The following is a 19866-nucleotide window of genomic DNA, read 5'->3' on the forward strand; positions in this document are numbered from 1 at the left end:
CAGTGTGCCATCAGTTTGTGACTGAGTTAAAGTGTCAAGTAAAAGGTAAATGGACTAATTCTTATATAGCGCTTTTCTACTCTGCCTGAGCACTCAAAGCACTTATATAATATATAGTCGTAAACAGAAGCCCCCGGTACACCACCAACCCGTTCACATCTCTGTTTTTCCCCACCCGCCGAGGAACAAACTCTGGTTATTGGCGACTCTGTTTTGAGAAACATGAAGCTAGAGACACCAGCGACCATAGTCAAATGTCTTCCAGGGGCCAGAGCAGGCGACATTCATGGAAATTTAAAACTGCTGGCTAAGATTAATGGTAGATTTGGTAAGATCATAATTCACGTCGGCAGTAATAACACCCGGTTACGCCAATTGGAGGTCACAAAAATTAATATTGAATCTGTGTAACTTTGCAAAAACAATGTCGAACTCTGTAGTTTTCTCTGGGCCCCTCCCCAGTCAGACCAGGAGCCACATGTTTAGCCTCATGTTCTCCTTGAATCGCTGGTGTCCAAAAAACTACGTGGGCTTCATAGATAATTGGCAAAGTTTCTGGGGAAAACAGTCATCTACTTCATAGTATGTTATCATGATGACTGCCAGTACATTGTTGTTTAATTTTATGTAAAAATTTATAAACACAATATACACATAAACCTACAGTACATATAGTTACAATACAATGCAGTAGATGGACATGAATATCGTTTCTTGAATGCAACGTTCACTGAATCATTCCCTGTTAGAAAATTAGCTGGTTTATCTTTTATTTTTCTCAACAAAAACAACTTCACACTGAATTTATCTCACAACTACTGTAAACGAGATTCACTATTTCTTCAGATTGTCCTGCAAAAAGAAAAAAAACAAAACAAAAAAAACTACAGACTGATCCTGACGATCAAAGGAAACATTCAAGCAAGTTTGAAATAATTCACCAAGCCTAACAATAAATCCAATAAAGAGTTTTTTTCACAAACAACACAATTTCAGTCAGAAAGCAGTAAATCAATTAAAAGCACTATTGTGGAGCCCGGCATAATTCTCAGGGCTCATAACGCTGCGGTTAAGAGTTTCGCAGAAATTAAGATCAGACGGTCCTACGTGTTTGCAGCAATCAGGAGGTCATTCGTCACCTTGAGTGAAGCGGCCTCAGTTTCTGTGGGGAGCCTTGAATTTTCTTCCAAAAGAAGGTGAAATTTATAAATGACTGTCATTAAGAGAAAAAAATCTTCTCAAGGACCGCAGCCATGAAGTGTACTTGGTTAGAAAAAAAAGTGTAATTACAAGGATGAAGGAAAATTCTGCTTTAGTGGAAGAGGCTGAATCAAGTCCTGTATCTGAATGTACATGTGCAGTTTCAGTTCATTATCTTTAATACAGGAATACTTATGTTTAATGGCTTAATTTGTGCTCATCATACCGCTATGGTTTCTATTATCAGTGACAAATATTGTAAAATCATGGGTTTCAATAATTCACATACAGCACACAGTTTTATTTACTTAATGTTAGATCGTGTTCTTAGTTCATGTTTTTAAGTTGACAAAATGTGGTGTTAGGTGCTGTATGATTAAACTGTTTCACCTCAGTGGGTGCAAACTGTCTTAAAGCTAAGATGTCTCTCAGCCAACTTAGCTTTGAGACCAGCTTTTGTAGGGCAACTTTTTAAAATAAATAAATAAATAAAAATCATCTATATGACAAAGAAGTTGGAGAATTACATTTTACTGAATTTGTTTATATATCCCTACATTATTGGTACTAATGACCAGCATGGACATGGTGATCATTAATATTCTGTAGCTATGGTTTCCATTATCTGTGACAAATATTCTAAAATCATGGGTTTCAATAATTTCTGCATAAAAAGGTGTCTGCATTTATTCATTCAACTCTAGTACGCTGGAGTGAATACCTTGTTCCACAACACTTTACAATGAAGTCATTATAGTGAGGGTGAAGGGGGTTTTTTTAATCTTTTTTTTTTACTTCCATACTTTAAAACAAAATATAAACAAATGTATGTTTGTAAAGGTGTAATATTTATGGGAATTAAGTGTCTGCATCAAAGTTTCAGCAGCAGTAAATCTTGCTATTCTTGGGTCTGTTAGCCGTGCCTCACTGCAAAGGACCTGAAGAGAAAGAAGCTCCAGCAGCACGATGCGTTTCAGCATGCAGCCTTCGTCAGGGTCATCAAAACTGTGCCGTGGTCTCTGCAAATAATTTTTTCTTTATCTAATATTACCTTAGTTTTTTTTGTTTTTTTTCTCCATTTTCTGTACCTACTATTTCGCCTGTTCTGGAATATCATCATTACCCCAATCACAATATACCATCACCATCCATCGCTGTAGGAGGTGCAGGTTGTGAAAAAATTTGTGTTGGCATATGTCTTTGTTTCAAAAGTAATTGTAAAATGGAGTGATAAAACAATATCAATGATTACTGATGCTGTAAATTTGAATGCTTATAAAGGAAGTAAAACAATAGCAGCAGCACCCACACAGAAATGAAATGATAAATCTGTAATAAATGCAATCATGTTTGTGCCACACCTGACAAACTATCACATCAAAAACTGCCGCAGTTAACAGAAGATCATCCAAATATGAATAGCAGTGTCAAAACAAAAAAACAAATCCCTAAAGACAGGCTGAGTGAACAGAGTCCTTCAGCTCATCATCCATTAGAGCTGTGCTGGTGGACGATGATGTTGTGATCGATCGATAGTCAAAGTGATTGGCAACAGCTCATCACTCAAAGTGATTTTTATCTTTTGCATTGATGTATTCAATTAACATTATTACTATTCTGAGATTCACAATAAATTACTCACAGTTTCATGTCCCACTCCTATATACAACCAACATTTGCAACACAAATGTGTCTGAGCATGCACAGGTGCATGCATGCAATTTCATGCCTTCTGCGCTTGAAGTAAATTTTTTGTGTGTGGAGCTGCTGCATTGATCCATCATAATCATCACCAAATGAGAGAAAACAGAAGTATATTTCTCACTACTGGGTTGATTTTTTTTTAAATCAGAGTGTAATATTACTGCATTTGTAGATACAGTTGTTTTGTCTTCTTTAACTTTTTTTTCTCCACCATTTTTGCTGGTGGAAAAATTTGGCTGTGTGTGGGGACAGCACAATGAAGGGTGCAGGGGAGACAGGTGAGATATTTTTCAGTAAATTTAAAAAAAAAAAAAAGCAATCTGGACAAGCTAGTAGAACCATAAGTCTAAGTTAAAAAAAATTAAGGATTCAGTAAATGTCATGGCTTAATAACGGTAATAACACTTTGCTAAATGAATGGGCATTGCATGTCCAAATTGAAACATTTTTTTTAAGCTCGAGGTGAGAAATAAACTCCTGGTGTGCATGTTCCTCTTTCACTTGTGCATTTTCTGTTGGGTTGGGGGTCGGGGTGGGCATGTTTCCACAATGCATTGAGGGTTAAAGAACGAGGAGGAGGCATGGCCATAGTGGCCACTGCAACAACCCCTAATGGAGAAGCTGAAAAAAGAAGACAAAGAAGCTTTCCTGGCAACCGCCTATCGATAAGCTAATAAGCTACTACTGGAGGTCTGAAGATCCAGAGAGCACAGGGAACAACAGCCACAAGACGACAACAAGACTCTGACATCTGACAGGGGAAAACTCAGACAATAAATACACAGAGGAAATGAGGGGTGAGTGGAAACAGCCGGGGCAACAGGTGAACAGAATAACACTAATGAGACTCAGGGAGGTAAAGCAAAACACAAGCACACAGGACAAAGAACTGTTAAAATAAAACAGGAAGTAACCCAAACATGGTACACGCAGACTTGACACATAAATAGACTGGCACACAGAGGGAATCTAAACATGACTAAACAGAACCAGTGTTAATTTTGACAGCAAATTTTGATTTAGTTTTAGTCATAATTTAATCATCTGAATAGTTTTAGTTTTAGTCGATGAATTATCGTAAGAACATAGTCGACTAAATCTACAGTTGATTTAGTCGACTAAAATATAAAGAGTGTAAAATGTAAATTCTTTTTCTTCAGTTCCCTTGAATTAGTCATTATACACACTTAAACAAAATTAAACATTTATTAAAAGTTGTGGAATATTATTAATAATATTAACATCAGCGTTTCACCTGCTTCCCACACACCTGATCATTAACACCACCTTACTGAGATAATCCGAGCGTTTTACAGCAGGACGCTCTGAAAGGTACAGGGCAGTGTTCAGGACTAAGATTATAAAGGCTGATCCACCGCGGTGTGGAGATTTTCTCTAAACACAAACTGGGAAAAACTCTTTACCCTGCATGACATTAAAATGTTTACCTCTGCATGGAGATCTGGGTGACTGGTTTGCAGATGTTGTTTAAGATTTGTCGTGTTTTTACCCGAGATAGTCGCCCCACATAGTTTACACATCGTTTTGTTTGTCACAATGTCAAAGGTCAAATGTGTCCATACATCGGCTCTTCTCTTTCTCCCTGCTGACATTGTTTACATCACTTAGTTCTATCGGAAGTAACGACCAATCACAGGCTAGTTTGTCCTTCCCGGGTTTAGAGCAAATTTGTGAAACTGTGCGTTTGATTGGATGTTTTCCTAACTTGTCCAACCCTGTCACAAAATTAAGTCAGTTCTGATTGGATGTCCTCCCCGCCAAGCATTTTTGTCTTGTTTTCATTCGTTGACGAAAGCGTCAATTAATTTCGTTATTCGGTAGTTTTTATTTCGTTATCGTCTCATTTTCGTCATGAAAAAAATGGGTCATTGATGAAAACTATGACAAAAATTTTTCCTCAACGAAATTAACACTGAACAGAGCCCAACTGCAACACCTAAGCTGACACAAGACATGGAAACAACTGAACAGGGAAGACACAGACAACTGAAACACAAACAATGAAGACCTGACAGGGAAGGGACAACAGACACCAGCACACAAGAACTCGGGGAGACAGATACTCACAGAGGAGCACAGACACCGGAGCACAAGGACACGGGAAGACGAGAACACTGGGAAATCAGAATAACTTATAATTTAAAAAAAAAACAACACAAAACTACAACAAACCGAAACTAGACTGTAAGAAAAACTAAGAAACATAACCAGAATATACAACAAAACAGAACATCATTAAAAGAACTCAAAATGCAGGACCACCGGCCCAGGACCATGACATGCTGGTTCTCCTTGGCTTTGCCATCATATGTGAACAAACATTCTCAGTGATGAAGCTTCACAAATCCAGACACAGATCCTCTCACTGACAATCACCTGTCTGTTGTCCTTCACATTTCCATCTCAGACATCGACTCTGATTTTAATACACTTTTTCAAATTCAAAGCAGACGCAATTTCTCTCACTGGCAGGAAAAAGAACTGAAAAGCTGCAGACGAAGTTATAAAACTTCAAGGAAAATTAACAAAAGCAATTGTATAAAGTTAAAAGAATTTGAAATTTTGCAAAAACATGCACATTTTGTTCCCTACTGTTTTGGGCAATGTTGATTAAACAGTGATAAAACTTTGGTGCTTTTACTTTGTTTATATCACACCGTCACTGCCTAATTGCAACACTGATTCTTACCAGTTGCAGTTTTATAAAGAGAGTCGATTAAAACTGAGCAAAATTTGAGCTCAGCTTGTCGGTGCGGCCCTCCACAACTAAAAGATGAGGCTTCTTCTTCTCGAGTGGTTGCCAAGAAGTGTCTTCTTCTCAGAGCCTGGAGGGAATTGTGGCGGTTGTTTTCTCAAGGGCAAATATTCTAAAAAAGAAATAATTTTACTTTGTTCTGCTCTGTGAGCGACTTGTATAAAAGGCAATCATTTCTTTATCTTTGTGTCATTGTAGGCTTTGAAAAAAGTTGGAATTATTTTTCTATTATCAGTCCACTGTTTCAGTGTCCATTAGCTGGGCAGGTGTAAATTTATTTCTGCTGCATTAAGTGGCATTAAGAAATAGAAACTGTTTTGCTCTCAGTTCAAGGGAGAAGGTTTCACAAAGCTTTGTTTTTTTGTTTTTTTTGGGGGCCATTCATTTGAAAGCTCAGCAAACAACAGCATCCAGTGCCCTTGAGCTGAATATTCACTTAAGAGAATTTTCTCCCATTTTTCATTCTTGTATTCATATGATCATTTTGTTGTATAGAAAAAAAATGTCACATCAGTTCTTTGGAATTGGCTTCAAAGAAAAAAATAGAAGTTTCAGAGGTCGGCCCAGTCAGACTTACCTGTCAGATACGAACCAGAAAACCCCAGAATTAGCCGTTCTTCACTGAGGGACTGTTGCCTGTAGAGCTTTATGCTAACATTATTTTTCTGCCCTTGAGACTCAGCAGTCAGAAACTTGTTGAAAGTCACTTTGTCACAATTTTGAATTCTATTTCAGGAGCAGGAGGATAAATTCAAGTAGATTTTGAAGCGGCTTCAGATTTATTCACATTGATTTCAGTCACAAAAATATTAAGCAAACGTCAAACCCCAGTGCCTCATTCTTGCAAATCACCTGGGTCTTCATCTTCTTATCAAGAGTCTGAAAACCCAGACACAAATACAAAGTTCAGTAAAAATGGCATAAATGTTCAGCCTGTGTACCAGCCTACCTTTGCCCTGGGGATGACATGAGCCCACCTGCAGCAGTTGGATAAGTAAATGGGTGGAAATAAATGTTCTGTGAGTAGAAAATTCTGTGTTCAGTTTTTCTACTTGTTCACTCGCTCATCCATGATATCATGTTAGCCATATAGCTGATTAACTCAAGCAGTTTTTGTGCCCAAGGCCAAATTTTATGGCACACCATATTCTTATCATTGTAAATATCTGAGATGTCATCTGGCATCTCATTACTTCTGCTTTTTAATTGTTTTGTCAAGACAGCACCTACTACACTTTTGATGCAAGATAAGTATCAATCCTTTATGCATCCATCACCTTGTCAGCCACTTTCATAATACCCAGAAAATCAGAGGCTTACTGCCTTTAGTTAAGAGCCAATACCTTTTTTGAAGAAGGCCAAGTTTCTCTCACAAGAGATGTTTGCTTTTTTTCAAGTGCCTCTTCAGCTTGCTTGGCACTTTGGAAGCATTCATCAATTTCTCCTGATAGATGATGAAATCTGGCTGAATGAAGCCATAAGACAAGTATCTTTCATAAAATTGTCTTCTGCAGCTTTGTTTCTCTCTTTTTATGTGATGGGTCAACTGCATTGATGGTTATTTGAGCTTTGATTTTTCACACCTTTTAAATTCCCATCATTCACCAACTGCACGAATGGATTTGAACCACAGAATGAGGTATTGTAAATTTTGAGCTACTGAAGGGCCTCTCATCCATTCAAAGGCCTATTTTAGGGTTAAGACTTGGTTTTAGAGTTAAAGGTGGAATTTATGGTAAAAGTTTGGGACTTAGCTGTGATAGTCAAACTGAGGGGTAAGTCTTTGGTGTGTATTAATATAAATGAATGTCCTCACAAAAATAGCCAAGAAACTGTGCCTATGTGTGTCCCTACACACGGAGTGGAGCAGGCAGGAGTCACTGTAGGGGAAACGGTGATAATAGACAAACAACCTCAGTTTCAGCACTGCATTTGAAGTGCATCAGATCAATGATGGAGAAAGACAAAGAAGAGATACACTAAATTGCCTATAATGCATGAAGATTCTTATGCATGTTGTACTACAGGTACACATATTTTAATGCTATTTTTTGGGATTTTACTTCGAACTCTGAACTTTTACCCTGCCATCTTACTTTTTCCTTCTCTTTGTAATATGAGTCATTATTACAGTAAAGATGTTTCAGAGTTTGGAAATTAAGGCATTTGCTGCTTTATATCAATATCATACTCCAGTTATTTCAGAGGTCTTAAAACAGGTTGGAGCTTGGTGAGTGCGTTTAAAAACCATTGCTTATCACCTGTATGTCCCACCGTCTCTCTTCCCATTCAAGGAGAGGCCAAAGCACTCTAACTTCAGCTACATGAATGGCATCGGTTTATAAAAGCTCATTAAAGGACAGACAGTCTTCTTGATGGAAGGCTGAAAGCTTTACTTTGGAGGAGGTGGAAAATGTGGAGGAAAAAAGTGAAAAGAATGTTTGAACTTGAAAGTTTCATCTCTCCATCAAGGTTGTTATATACACATTGTGAATGGTTCATATTTTGATTTGACAGATCTGAAATTCCACTCACTCTGACTAACTGATGGAGTGCTACTGCAAATTAAAGGACAAACTGTATAGTACCGTTGGAGAAAAAGGAGATTAAAAAACTCTTTTGTTACTGCAAATCATCGTGTAAGTTCCAAAGGCTCACTGAGTGATCTTCCAAGAGGTTAGGCCAAAAACACGCTTGCTTTTGCCTGAATTTCGAGTACTAAAGGCCTAGATAGCTCAAGTTATTGTGTGCTAAACAAGGTGTTTTAATATCATTTTTACTGGCCACAACTGTCTCTGTCACAGAGACATTCAAATGATTAGTACAGTAACTGCTTGTTGTCTGTCTAGCTAACCACAGTTCTCCTTGTCTCCTTGGTTGTGCCCATAGCTTGATAGACACTGGATGAACATGGGATGAACAAGTTGTGCAAATGGAAGGGCTGCCCTGGATTAAATCAAATGTGCAACCCACAAGTGTGAGTGATCACAACAGGACTTCCAGGGATTTATCATAAAAGCACAGAAGCACTACACAAAGGAGACTACCTCACAGGAGAAATCAGCTAAAATTAAATCAGGTATTGCTGTTTGATTTTAATGGGAAACATTGCAGTGCTTAATCACAAATTCACTGTGATGAACCATATTTTTTTGGAAAGCCGAGTTCAGTTTCAAAAGCCACCACAAAGGCTTGATTACTGCCAGTTGAATGAAGAGATCACTTCAGCAGGATGTGTCTGACAAAGTGAAGAAGGCTAAAAGGTCTCAAAAAGCAACACACCATGCAACAATCTAAAGAAACAGCTGAGAAACAAAGTCCAGCAAACTGCAGTGGGCGCCATTATCCACAAATGGAGAAAATGTGGGACAGTGGTGAACCTTCCCAGGGGTGGCTGTCCTACCAAAATTACTCCAAGAGTGCATTGATGACTCATTCATGAGGTAACAAAAAAACCCAGAACAACATCTAAAGAACTGCAGGCCTCATGTGTCTCAGTTAAGGTCAGAGTTCATGATTCAACAATAAGAAAGAGACTGGGTGAAAATGGCATCCATGGGAGAGCTCCCAGAAGAAAACCACTGCTGACCAAAATGAACTCAAAGGCTCGTCTCACATTTGCCAAAAAAACCTCTTGATGATTCCCCAAGACTTTTGGGAACATATTCTGTGGACTGATGAGACAAAAGCTGAACTTTCTGGAAGGTTTGCATCCGATTACAAACACAGCATTTGATAAAAAGAACAATAATCAAACATGCTGGTGGTAGTGTGATGATCTGGGGCTGCTTGGCTGTAATTGATGGAACCATGAACTCTGCTCTTGACAAGAAAATCCTGAAGAAGAATGTCGGGCCATCAGTTTGTGCCATGAACAGCAAACTCACAATGACCTGAAACACACCAGTAAGTCCACCCCTGAATGGCTAAAACAAAAAATGAAAGTTTTGGAGAGGCCTTATCAAAGTCCAGGTTTAAATCAGATTTAGATGCTTTGGCATGAGCTTAAACAGGCCACTCATGTTTGAAAACTCTCCAATGTGGAGAGTGGGCCAAAAATCTTTCACTGCAATGTGAATGACTCATTGCTCATTATTAGGTTTAGGGGGCGATTACTTTTCCACACAGTTAAATTCGGTAAACATGTAAGTGTGACAAATATGCAAAAAAAAACCAACAACAACAAAAAAGGCAAAATCAGGAGGGGGGGGGGGGGGGGGGGGGGGGGGCAATAAATTTTTAGGTGGCCTCAAGAACAACATGTAGCATTTCTTGCAAACATAAAAAAAAATTGTAAAAGAAGAAAAATATGAGTTTCATGCACAAGAAAAATATTTTTTTTTTTACTAAACTAAAGTAAGTCTAACTTGAGATTCCCGCCTGTCAGTTTTGTTTGAGTTAATGTGTTTACAACACTGGGCGCCTTCCATCCATTAACTGCACTGACAGAACAAAGTTATGGCACATAAAGCAAAGGCTTTGTGCGCTCATTCAGACGACCAAATAAAGCACGCAGTTAAGTCCACAAAGAACATCCAGACTTTTACCTTGGATGCTTTAAGGGCTAAATACACTGGGTGTAAATAACACACTGTGATGAAGGAATAGTTACTTTTGTCTCACTGTGTAGCTTATTTCTCACTGTCTGAGACGGTGTTGTTTACTTCAAGGTGGTAATCATGTCCTTACCTTTTTGTGCCATGCAAAAGAATGAAGGTATGAATCCGAACAAAACTGCATTAAACTGCAGCATCGACATGCTCCTTCTGCTTTTCTGTGCTGTGTGTCTGAACAGCATGTTGTCCGCACTGCTTCAAACTCACAAGACCTCAAAAATCCAACAGAGAACATTTGAATTCAGCATTAACCAATTATGCACACAGTTTCTTTTTCTTACGCATTAAAGGAGGGATAGTTGCATTAAATACACCCTTCAAGAAGTGAAATATGCTTGTAAAAAAAAAAACAAATTACAAGGCCACAAAAGGCAAAAGAACAGAGAAATTGGAGATGGCCAATGAAGAGCAGAGAGGAAATTCAATTCAGCTTTGTTGCAGCTACTGAGGTACGGCTTAGCACGTAATTAGGAGTCTTATTAATGTCTGTTGGTGCTGCCAAGGTGAGTCAAGTCAGGAAAGAGTTTTATAAGAGCAGAAGCCACCAAAGTCTTTTATGTAGTCTTTTCTATGTTCTTTCAATGCAGGACAGGCTTGACTGTATTGAATAGTTTGTTTCTTTTATCGTGGAGGAATGTATTTCTGTGTACGTATGAGAGACATTAATGAAAAAATGTACCTGAACTTGCACTTATACTGAAGTATACTTTCTCCCTGTCAGTTGCACTCAAGCAGTATATTTTTTTTAATCTACTTTATGAAAAAAAATGTTTGTTTCATGGCACTTTATTAAAATTAGCTCTTAAAAGGCATTTTTTTTTCTCATATAGAAATAAAGCAGCAACCTGAAGGTTTGTATCTGTCATTCACTGTCCTTCCAAAGTATATGCATGGCAATATCTAACGAGGCCACTGTAATGAGTAAGTCATAGTATAGTATTAGACATATATGTCTATATAAAGCACAACTATTTACCATTGGAGGAATTCTTTTCAAATGCACCAACGCAGAACATTAATCTTTATTTTATGTTTGCATGGCTGGTTTCCTGCCCATTCAAAATCACAAGGCTATAATTCCATAAATAAGAACACTGACTCAGACGCCTCACGCAGAATTCAAGGTACCACAGAGTGAAGAATTTGGGGGATGAAAACAACACTAAAAAAAAAAAAAAATTCAGCATCACAAAGCCACAGTGATGACCCTGTGTAGGTAGAATGCTAATTGTTTGAAGTTTGTTTGAACTACAGTGCGCACAAATAATACAGCAGTCAGTATAATTTAAAATCATGTCCTCTGAAATTTTATTATGATTAATTGGAGTAGTATATGCATCAGTAAGCTTTGTGTGTTCATCTCATCACCCAACTTGCCATGATTGAATTACCAAACTGAATGCTCTGTTTCCTCTCTATAAGCTCCTCTTGTTAGTCTTTTTCTTTCATTTATTTATTTTACTATTCACATGATTATGTGTGTACTTTTGCAACACCAGAGTTGATAGCCGGGGAGGGGCAGATTAGCAAAAAGAGAGAAGAAGCAAGGAAAAGAAAGAGAAGAAGAAAAAAAGAAAAGTAAAGAGCAACACGTCACCAACTGCTGCATCTGTAATGAAACACATTTTTTTTAAAAAAGAAGCAAAAAAAATACCACAAAGCCAAACTGCACCTGAAAGCAACAACAAAAACTGACGTACAAAAATACAATTTTGCTGTGTCGTGTGTATGTGTGTTTGTGTAGGGGTGTGTGTATGTGTTTTTGTAATGAAATGTACTTAATAATAAGGGCGCGATGCCGGAGTTAGCACATGGAATCAACAAGTTTGCAGGAGTAGCACAGGTGATAACTAAACTAAGGAGGCAAACCTGGCAGATACTGGGTGCTTTAGCTAAAACAAAATTAGAAGTCTGCTAAACCTAAAATGTGGGAAACTCATTTTCTGTTTCAGAAAGGGTTTTCTCTCAATCTTATTAAGCATTTTTATCCAGTAAAGGCAGAAATAATGAAAGATATTTAAGAAAAAAAAACTGAGCTTGCTATTCCACCAATAGATAAAATTTCTACTGAATAATTATTCAGACAAAGCAATAGTCATCAACTGGAGCAAAAACTGTTTTTATTTAATAAAAGACTGACCCGAGGACAGCTCTGCCCCCGGGGTCTCCTGCTGTCTGGGTCACTAATATCACTAATATCAGTAAACTGTCTGATTTCTCCAGATTTTTATCTTCAGTTTTGTCTCCTGCATTTCATCCTGTCAGGTTAGAGCCGAATATTTACACACACACACACACACACACACACACACACACACACACACACACACACACACACACACACACACACACACACACACACAAATCAATGTAAAATTAGGATTAGGCTTCATCTGACGAATTATATATTTTATAACATTTCATTCTGTCTATGATGATGACAGAGTGGGTCGAGCTGATTAAAATGACTCGTCACGCTCCACACTGACGCGTACGATCCTCGATCCACTCGATTAAAGTCGAAGCGCCGCTCTTTATTTACCCGTTGCCATGGTGAATCCTGAAGACGTGAGTGTCTTTCCTTGCTCACGCACGCGCTGGCTCAGGGTGAACATACTCAGAGCTGATTGAACCAACTCTGATCAGCTGTTCTGGGACGTGAAACTCAGAGTTTATTGAACCTGCTTCCAGGAACAGGGCCCTGAACTGCAGCAAAGACACAGCAAGGAGTGACAAAAATAAAGGATTTGACCTTCTAGTATCGATAACGCATAGTTGAAATATTGTCAAAACACAACCACAGACAACAGAAATTGCAACCATAATTTCTTCGTAATTTTCTGAGCTCGATAGATAGATTAAAATAACTGCAAGTTACTGACTGGTGTTGTGGTGAGACGAGTGTGCAGGCAACATCTACAAGTGCAACACTGGAAAATGAGATACTACAAAAATAACCAATTTAACTACACACAGCTATAGTCTGATGAATACATAACATCACTGGGAAAAGAAACTCTTTAATATAAAACAGGATGAAAGTAATTGATTAAACTCGTGGATTTTGAAACCTCTGTTTCATTTTAATATAAATTTTTTTTAAAAAGCTGTTAAGAAATTGTGACTTTTGTGTTCTCCCACAGCTGAGGCTAAGCTAAAGAAGCATCAACAACACACATTTGCGGTTGTTTCCACATATTTTGACTCTGCCCCCTGGTGGCAGCACCCGGCAGGAACATGTAGATGCTGGTCTGTAAAGCTCCATATAGGACAACCATGCCGGCCTCTTCACACACACATACCGATACTTGACACAGCAGCTTGATTTGTATACTAAGTGTTTGCACAGTAACTCTCCAAGATAGTCATCACATGGGAGAGAAATACCTGCAGCTCTGGCCAGTGTGGAGTTAACACACAAACACACACACACACACACACACACACACACACACACACACACACACACACACACACACACACACACACACACACACACACACACACACACACACACCCATCTCTGGGGTTTACAGAGAATGGTCCACACCTGTCAGCTAAGAACAGGAAACTGAGGCTATAGTTCACACAGGTTCACCAAAATTGGACCAGGTGGGCTCAGAATTTGGTGCAAACAAAATGAAAGCAGGGATCCATCCTGTTTTGTATCAACTATTCGGGCTGCTGGTGATGTCATGGTGTGGGAGATATTTCAAGGCACACTTTGGGCCCCTTAGTACCAAATGAGCATCATCAAAACGCCAAAACAGCCTACCTGTCCAACCCTTTATGTACCCATCTTCTGATGGCTGCTACAGAGATGCCACGTCACAAAGCTCAAACTGGTTTCTTGAACATGACGGTGAGTTCACTGTACCTAAACGACCTCCACAGTCACCAGATTAATACAACAGAGCAACTTTGGGATGCGGTGGAAGAGCACATTCAAATCCTGGATATGCAGCTGACAAATCTGCATCAACAGCGATCATGTCATCATGTCAATGTGGATCAAAATCTCTCAGCAATGTTTCCAGCACCTTTCAAAATCTGTCCCACGGAGAATTAAGGCAGTTGTGAAGTTATAGGGGGGGTCCAGCAGTACCATTTAATAAAGTGTTCAGTGAAGCTACAACTCTTAATTTGACACTGGAAGTGTCCTGCTTTCGCAACCATTTGGGTGGACCACATTGTCCCCTAATGAAGATGATGAGCCACTATACAGACTAGTTAGTTTAACTATATTTTTCTTATTACCAGGAAATCCCCTAAAAGTAGAGAAAAGTCTTTCAGTGCTTTTTTTTTTGAGTAATAGTCCTATAATATCATTTAAGCACAGACCTGTATCCATGCACTAGAGATATTTGTGTCATTCAACATTTAACATATTTTTAAATTCTTCTAAGAGAATTCTTTGCTCTGCTATAAAACAGAAAGTCAGCAGAGTCACAACCAGAATGTTGTATGACTGCAGAATACTTCATTAAGTATAATGGTTATTATAAATATTCTAAATACCATCTTTCAAGTGCCTCTTGATCACCTTTCATGGCTTCTAGCACTGACCTGTTATAAAACATTTACAGGAACAAGTGCTGCACATGAAAAAAAAAAGAAAAGAACCACGGTTTGTCTGACAATTCTCAATTGATGCTCAGTTTTAAAAGATTATTATATGAAACCCAGCTGCTGCGACCGCATTTCAGCACGGGAACACTCGCTCCGGGAATCCAAAAACCTTTATCGAACAAGACATTGATCGCTGGCTCAAAATTCCAGTTGTAGCTTCTGTCTGATTGTGGAAACAGCAACCTAATGAATGGGCTAAAAATGATGCCAGCCTCCCTGGTTTTTGCTGAATTATCTTTTATGAATATGCAGGTATTCCTCAAACTATTTATCTTCAACAATGCATCAGTGTCAAAATGTCAAATATGCTTGAATAAACTGAGATTCTAACAGATTTCCTCTATCAGCCGAAGGTATGTTATTAATTAAGGGATGCATATTTTTAATTAAATATCTGGGATGAACAGTATACAGTGCAGTGTTGTAAGCTGTCATCCTCGTGGTGGCAGGGTTGCTTCACTGTCACAATGCTCAAGAAACCAAACACAGAGGTGCAGAACTGAGCGTGTTTATGTACTGTCACAGTAACCTGTGACTGAGCTGCAGCTGCTTTTAGTGGCTCGTGATGAGGCAATTAATGGGCTGCTGATGGGCTCAGGAAGGAGCTAAAACTTGAAAAGCATGGAAGTGAGGACTGCAGCATTTTTAAGAGGTGAGGCATTTTGACCATTTTTGCTGTGGCTCAAATATGCAGATATGTGAAACTCATCTTCCTTTATAAAGCAATTTTACATGTGTGGGAGTGTGTTTGTGTGCAGCATCACGGGCACCCCAGGTTTTATTCACGGGAACGCAGCCTCCGGCTCAGCCTCTCCTGGAACAGAGATGAGTGAGCATCCTTCCCTGCTGCAGTGGAGACTCCTACAGGTCCACTGTGGGCCGTGCAAGGTGGGTGCAGCAGGAGGAGTGCGTCCTTTCTGTGAAGCTTACAGCTGACAGGTTAAAGAGAGCAGTTGGAGATAAAATTGTAGGTTTAGGTTGAACATTTCATTTTTAATTTAATATAATTAATAAATTTGTGTATTCTCAATCTCATCTAACCTCTAAGTTCAGCAACAGAGTTCATAGTAGTTAAAATCTATGTAATATATAAAATTTATTTTTTATATGTATCTTTATTTATTATAATTGTATTCCTATTTACAGGGGGGGTTAGTGTGGCTTTAAGCAGTAAATAGATGAGCAGACACTAAGTTTACATTCGAGTTTTGGTTTCTTTTGTGTGTCGTAAGCATTTTTGGTGGGATTTCTTAAACAGCAAACTTCAGTTTCAGGCTCCTCTCTCTCCACACAGACACCTTCAGAGCGTTCAGTATTTTAGCATCGCCCCTCAGATGGACGTGTAAAGAACTTCTCTTAAAATTTTCTCCACTGAAAAAAGCTGCATAAGAAATTAAAGAGTGCTCCAAATCCTTTTTACATCATTTGGATGGGGTTTTTTTTGCCACTTACATGTTACCTTTCGTGTGTCTATATGGAGTTTTGCGACAATACACAACTGTTTAAATTTAGTGCGTTCTGGCTGAAAGGGATACTTTGAGTAACATTTCTGCGCTTTGATTTTTTGCTTGTTTGTCTATTCTGGGCTGTGGTTTGGTAACGGTTACACACAGAGATAGTAGTTGAAACACATGCATGGCAAGTACGATCTATTTAATTTCGAGTGGTCACAATTTCATGCTGTAATTTTAGAGTTTTGATTTAATTCACTGAATTCTTTTTAAGTCGAAGACACCTTTTTTGTATTAAATCTATATTTTCAAAGAATTCAGTTGCTTACTTTTAACACGTTTAGGTCTGGTGTCAAGCTACACAGCAGAACTGTTGATCACATGTGTCCTGTTTGAGCTCAAAATGGGCTCAGAAAACAGGCTCAATGGACTGACGGCGGTTTTACCAAGCAGTTTTCACCATAGCATTTCTAAACATACTTGTTTTCTTTAGAAAGCATAAATAATTTCTACACAATAACAACTATTTCAGAAAAAAAGCAAAAATTACCAGGTTCTATATTATTAGCCCCCTGAAGTAAAAAAAAAAAAAAAAAAAAAAAAACTTTTTATTGAGCCATAGCACAAACCACTGCTGTGCAATGACATGCTTTAACTTTGTAATGCTCAAAGCTTTTAAAACAAGTTAAAACTGAGAGTTATCTTTCAATTTATACACAGTATAAAAACTCCAGCAAGGGGTTGTGCTGTCACTTGAGAAAGCATCACACCAAAATCAAAAGCGGAAGAAGTTTAGACTCAAGAAAAAGAATTGTTCATGTTCACAGAGCAGGAGATAGATGTAAGTGTCCAGAACTGGAGTGAGAAGCATCATCAAGAAGTACAGAACAAGCCTGGCAGCGGTAGGAAGCGAAACATTTCAAAAACTCTGGAAAGAAAACTAGTGAGAGACATGTCTAAAGACCCCAGAACAACTGCCAAGATACCAGTGAATGACCCAGCCAAGTTGGGAATTGTAGTCTCAAAGAAGACAATCACGAGAACCCTGCAGAGGAACAGACTGCAAGGTTGCAAATCAAGAAAAACTCCACTTCTGCAGAAGAGACACCTTCAAGTCAGAGTTCAGTATGCTAAGGACAACTGAGAGAAAGATGATGCATACTGGAAGCACGTCCTTTGCTTATGTTTGGAGAGGGAGAGGCGTACAACCCAAAGAACACCGTCCCCCACAGTGAAACACGGTGGTGGGGGTGTTATGCTGTGGGGATGCTTCAGTGTCTCTGGAACTGGGAATCTTGTCAAGGTGGAAAGACTCATGAAGAAAGAAGGATATGTTAAGATTTTGGACGAAAACCTTTGTCATCCTGCACAACAACGGCCCAAAACATACATCGCTGCTGGTGAAGAGCAACCTCCACAAGACCAAAGTGAATGTTAGTGCACAAAGCTGAAGACCAAGGTCCATGCAAGAACACTGCAAATCTGCAGGAGCTTGAGAGATTCACCGAAGAAAAATGGGCTGGGATTACTCAGGAGATGCGAGAGACTTGCTGACAACTATAAGAAATGACTGATGCAGAAATTGGTGCACAGAAGTGTGATGCTCAGAATTTCCTATGGGAGGAGCCCATGCCCTCCACTTAATGCTTCACCCTCTAGTGCTTGAGCAAAACCTACACCACTAAATGCTTCCCCAACAGCAATTTTGTTGGCTTAACAAACGGTGCTGTGTGTCATCATTCACTGAAAATAAACCTGTAAACCTTTCATGGGACACAGGAAACTACAGTAACAGCTGAATCAAAGTCAGTGATTTCATTCATTTCATTTTCAACTTTATATTAAAGATTTTCTTCATGCTCTCCTTTATAAAAACCATAAAATAAAACGAATCTGGTTTGAGGCGAAACACACGGCGATTACAACCAAGAAAATCTGAGGACAGTCTTACCTGCTACAGTGTGACAGAAAACTACCAGACACACACACACACAATCTCAATCAGCACTAATGCAAAGTTCTGGTTAAACATTGTCCCAGAGTTTGCCTTCTGCCTTCTGTTGTTTTTACACTAAAGCTCCGGCAATTGTTGCCGGCATTATTGACTTAGTAATTAAAGTATTTTAACGTGGGGATTCTGTAATCATTACATATGCCACCATCTGTTCCTGCGCCGCTGCATGAGCACCTGAAATGGATTTTTCCCCCTGAGTAGATAACGTATAAAAACCAATCAAGGAGGAAGGTGGGAGGAAGGCCACATCACTGCCATTCATCTAAATCAGCCTGACTCGTGTCAACATGTGTTAAGTTTTTATTAAATATTCAAGGAACCTGTCAGTTTTAACAGTTTCAGGTAGTATTAGGTGCTCTGAGCAATAAAGCATCAAGAGAGCCATTATGATTTTTTTTTTTTTAATTAACAATTTTTCCTTTAGTGACAACTTTACAGTTTAAGAGCTTCAAGTGAGCTTCTGTATGTTGTGTTTGTATGTTTCACTGTGTTTGCTCTGTATGATACATGTTCATAAAAAACAGGGACAACACTAGACTTTTATATTATCTATATTTTTGAATAATTTGCTTGACTATATAAAAAGAAGTTGTATTTAACTGGCACAAAAAACTATATTATATTAAATAACACCAGCTATACATGGAACATGAATAGATACCACTTGTGGTTGCAGGATCACCATATTTTTCATAATCATAATGCATAGTTTGCACAGTCTGAGAACGTCCATGGAATAATTGCCTCATATGTAACACATTTTTAAAAATTAATGAATTCATTTTTAAATAAATCTAAATTATTGAACACGTGTAGCACACCAAGCTCTGGAGAGTGGCAGTTCCCCTCCATAGTTATAACAGTTGAAAAAACTTTATTTTAATATTTAATTTTATTATTTCATTTATTATCATATGTGCATTATTGATACAGAATATACATATTTTTTAAAATATATTTATCATCACTGCATGGTTATTGTAATGCTCCAGTTATAATATTTTCACATTTTTACACATGGGTTATTTTTCTTTAAACTTTCCCCATAATTATTATGGAGACATGTGACCGCTCGTTACCACTGGAGGTCTTCTCCTTTTAAAAGGAAGTTCTTCCTCTCTACAGTCACCAAGTGCTTAGGATTGGTGGGCTATTTCTTTCTAATTGCTAATAGGGTCTAATAGGGTCTTTAATGTGAATTGCTACTGTATAATCAAAATTAAACTAAGTTTCATTGGTGAAACAGTGGTTACAGCTGGTTTTGTAAATTTAAGATATCATTTTTTTTCTTGATTCTTAATGAGGGTCTATATCTTGTAGCCTTTATGATCTTCTTATCCAGAAAGCAGCTGAAGTCAAAACCATTTATTCTTAGTTTTCCAGTTTTTCTGTATGCAATCAGATTTTTTTTTATATATGAAGACCCTGATCTCTATTCTGATCATGCTAATTGGCATGCAAATCTTTCATAAATCA

The sequence above is a fragment of the Archocentrus centrarchus genome, chromosome 24 (assembly GCF_007364275.1).
Source record: "Archocentrus centrarchus isolate MPI-CPG fArcCen1 chromosome 24, fArcCen1, whole genome shotgun sequence".
Taxonomy (NCBI): Eukaryota; Metazoa; Chordata; class Actinopteri; order Cichliformes; family Cichlidae; genus Archocentrus; species Archocentrus centrarchus.